This window comes from Gossypium hirsutum, chromosome A05 (genome assembly GCF_007990345.1).
Source record: "Gossypium hirsutum isolate 1008001.06 chromosome A05, Gossypium_hirsutum_v2.1, whole genome shotgun sequence".
NCBI classification, from domain to species: domain Eukaryota; kingdom Viridiplantae; phylum Streptophyta; class Magnoliopsida; order Malvales; family Malvaceae; genus Gossypium; species Gossypium hirsutum.
The window spans coordinates 21,922,216-21,926,466 of NC_053428.1; the positions used below are offsets into that span (position 1 = coordinate 21,922,216).

At 39.1% G+C, this 4,251-nt stretch overlaps 1 long non-coding RNA gene and 1 pseudogene across 1 annotated transcript; one reads left to right on the plus strand and one right to left on the minus strand.

Annotated features, from left to right (window-relative positions):
* Positions 1–4,029, plus strand: LOC121229478 (oligopeptide transporter 2-like; annotated as a pseudogene).
* On the minus strand, positions 1,575–3,458 carry LOC121229479 (uncharacterized). Its single transcript, XR_005927244.1, has 2 exons — positions 2,825–3,458; positions 1,575–2,660 (listed from the first exon to the last, which is right to left on the minus strand). It is a non-coding gene; the product is annotated as an uncharacterized lncRNA (long non-coding RNA).
* Positions 4,030–4,251: the final 222 nt, after the last annotated feature.

Below are 4,251 nucleotides of genomic sequence, written 5' to 3' on the forward strand. Positions count from 1 at the left end.
CAGTATTCAAGGGATGGATAATGGATTCAAGTAAAAGAATCCCATAGAGTCTGCGAAACCATTCACATGTGAAAAATGGCTTCAGAGATCCCATTACCAATCCGAAAAATTCCCCCCCGCCGTTAAGAATATCACCCGCTTTTTATCTTTCTCTCACTAACAAACCCCCAAAAAAATAGAAGAAAAATATTTTTAAAGAACAAAAATAAAAAAGTCTCCCCACACTCTCGATGTCGTCTCTCGAAATACATTCGGCCAGCGTCGGCGACGTCCTCGTCGTTTCGGCGGCCGATAACGACGATGTTTCCCCCATCGAAGAAGTACGTCTTACAGTTTCCAATGACGACGACACGACACTCCCCGTTTGGACATTCCGAATGTGGTTCATCGGACTCTTCTCTTGTGTTCTCCTTTCTTTCCTTAATACATTTTTCAGTTACCGGTCAGAGCCACTCCAGGTTACCATGATATCCATACAGGTGGCGTCGCTCCCTGTGGGAAAATTTATGGCGAGAGTGCTACCAACCACCAAGTTTAAGATCCCCGTGGTAAACAAGGAGTTTACGCTGAACCCTGGTCCGTTTAACGTCAAAGAACATGTGTTGATCTCTATTTTTGCTAATGCTGGGGCTGCGTTTGGTGGCGGCACGGCTTATGCTATCAGAATCGTGGATATTATCCGGGCTTTTTATCATAGGAAGATCGGTTTCTTAGCTAGTTGGATTTTAGTCATCACCACACAGGTTTAAATCCCTGTTCTTTCGAAGATAATACGTTGTTCTTGGAACTCCTCTTTTGTTTTACTTTTTTCCAAGTCTAAAATTGAAAACATATGGGCAGGTTTTGGGGTATGGATGGGCGGGGATTATGAGGAGGTTCGTGGTGGAACCTGCGGAAATGTGGTGGCCAAGTAGCCTGGTTCAGGTTTCTCTTTTCAGGTAACGGTGTCGTTTTGGTGCTTTGTGGTATGCCTCTTCATCGTAGTGGCGTACTGAATTTTTAGACTTTACCCTGTGTAAAATTAAATTGAACTTTATGGCTACTAGGAGTAACACATGCACTTGATAGAGTTTGCTCTGTGTAATCATCTTATCTTTTAGAGTTTCTCTCTCTCTCTTTTAACCCAAAATAGAGTTTGAATTTCATGGTTCATTATTTCAATTTCAATTAATTATAAGTGTTAGGTCTACCATTTAGCAGAAAATTAAAGTGATGAAAAATTGGAAGAAAAGAAAAAAATTCATCAAAATGCTCGGAAGAAAAAGATTTTTTTTCGAGTTAAAAATGCGAGAAAAAATCAGCATTTTAAAAATACATCATTTTGAATTAATGTAACTTTTCTCTTATTTTCTCTTCATCATTAAGATGAACATGGATCTCTATTATTTTCTTTCTTTTCATGTTTTTCTCCTAGTAAGTTAATTTAAATTTTATATTTTTTTTCATTTTACTGCACACTCTTTTCTCTTTCTTTTTTTTTCAACTAAACACGCTTGCCAACTATATGTGTTTATATCATTATTTGCATTAATAGTGATTATTATTTTATTAAAAAAATCTAAGTCAGTCAAAAATTTTCAAAAGAACTTTTGATTGTATAGAATATCATGGCTTTGCAATAGCTTGTTTTTCCTTGTCAATGCTTGAAGTCAATGAAAAAGCTCATAAATTCTTCAGGGCCATGCACGAGAAAGAAAATAGCCGCATGTCCCGAGGGAAATTCTTCTAGATTGCACTTATTTGCAGCTTCTCCTGGTACGTGTTTCCAGGCTACTTATTCCCCACATTGTCAGCCATTTCTTGGGTGTGCTGGGCATTTCCCAAGTCCGTAACAGCCCAGCAGATCGGATCGGGAATGCAAGGGATCGGCATCGGATCGTTTGCAGTCGACTGGTCGGTCATTGCTTCCTTCCTCGGCAGCGCTCTGGTGACCCCTTTCTTCGCAATTGTTAATATCTTTGTAGGCTTCGCGTTATTCTTGTATGTCGTACTTCCAACTGCCTGCTGGGGACTTGACCTTTACCAAGCTCGCAACTTCCCTATTTTCTCGTCACATTTGTTTAATCACAAGGGGGAACCATACAACGTATCAGGCATTGTAAACCAGAATTTCGAAATCGATATGCCGGCATATGAGCAGCAGGGACTTGTAAACTTGAGCGTCTTCTTTTCTCTCACTTATGGCATTGGATTTGCTGCCATTATATCTACTCTTTCACACGTAGCTGTGTTTAATGGAAAGTAAGCGACCGAAAGCTTTTAATCTTATAGCTTCACACCCGACTTTTTGGATTGGCCGTCTTTTAACGCAAAACTTTGTGTTGAATGTTTGGAACAGGGAGATACATGCACAACTGAAAGCTTCTTTCAAGGGAAAAGAAGATATTCATACAAGGTTAATGAAGAAGTATAAGAGCATACCGAACTGGTGGTTTTACCTGTTGCTCGGGTTGACATTGCTGCTTTCTCTTGCGTTATGTGTTTTTATGAAACGTGACATCCAAATGCCTTGGTGGGGTCTTATCTTTGCAGCTGCCATTGCTTTAGCTTTCACTCTTCCTGTTAGCATCATAACTGCCACTACAAATCAGGTAAGCTCTCACTTTTGTACGTAACTCTTCTTCATTGAAGTACTCATATCCGACACATTCCTTATGGTCCTTCAAATATATAAGAAGAGGCTTTAAAAATTTTGAGGATATCAATGTCAAAAAATACATACCTATATCCGACCTTCAATATTCTGAGTATGAGTAACATAGCCCATAGCATGTTAATTGAAGTACTAGAAAATCGTATAGTTCTGAGTTATTGCATGATTTACCTGAATAACTTTTGTATCTTGATGATCTGCATTTGCTGAGTGCGGCCCTTCTGTTGCTAGTCACCAGGACTGAATATCATCACTGAGTACATCATGGGTTACATTTTACCAGGAAAACCAATAGCCAATGTTTGCTTCAAAACCTACGGATATATAAGCATGGCACAGGCAGTTTCCTTTCTTAACGATTTCAAGCTCGGCCATTACATGAAGATTCCACCAAGATCGATGTTTGTAGTCCAGGTATGTCCCATAAAGAAATCGAATGTTTAAAGGAAATAAAGACATTTGCAAAAGACAAAACGTTGACAATTAATTGAGTGTAGCAGGTAATAATTGCTGATAGACATGATTTTGACAATTTAAAAGATAAATATATCTAAGAATAGAACAGGACCTTTTGTATAGGGTATATTTGCTAATTCTATTTTCTTCATAATTTGTGTTGTATTAAAAGAGCATTGGGACTGTGATAGCTGGAACAGTGAACCTTGCAGTGGCATGGTGGCTGCTGACCACAGTTGAGAACGTATGCCAGGATCACCTACTTCCTCCCAACAGTCCATGGACATGTCCCTGTGACCGAGTCTTCTTCGATGCATCGGTTATCTGGGGTCTGGTTGGACCGAAAAGGATCTTCAGTCCCCTCGGGAACTACTCTGCTCTCAACTGGTTCTTTCTTGGAGGTGCCTTGGGGCCTGTAGTGGTATGGCTATTCCACAAAGCTTTCCCTAACCAGAAATGGATCCCACTGACCAATCTTCCAGTGCTCTTGGGAGCAACAGCTGCGATGCCACCAGCCACATCATTGAACTTCAATTGCTGGCTTATAATTGGATTCATCTTCAATTACTATGTTTTCAAGTACCGAAAAGGTTGGTGGCAGAGATACAATTATGTTCTCTCTGCAGCACTTGATGCTGGGTTGGCTTTCATGGGAGTGCTCTTATACTTCACATTGACAATGCACGGAATTAGCATATCTCGGTGGGGAAGTGATGGCGAGCACTGCGATCTATAGCTTCTTGTCCAACCGCAAAAGGCATAGTTGTAGATGGTTGTCCAGTTTTTTAGATTCATTTCACTTCAACATCAAATAATTTAGGCTTCAAGAACTCTACATTTTCATAATTAGCACATTCTCTAGATGAAAAAGAAAAAAATAGTATTTGTTTAAATGTTTTAAATATAGTCATTTTATATCATTTTCTTCTCTGCATATAATGAACTTACAAATCACAATATAGAATAAAACTGAAGCATAAGTGGAAATAAAAGGAAAAGAAAAATGTAATAGTATACATATGATGTCTATATATTATCTATATACATTTTAACGACCCAAAAAGTCACTTCACTTGTGAGCAACTGATCTTGATAAAGGAGCGGCATATCTGGAGGAGAACCCACGATATAAAGAACCCTGA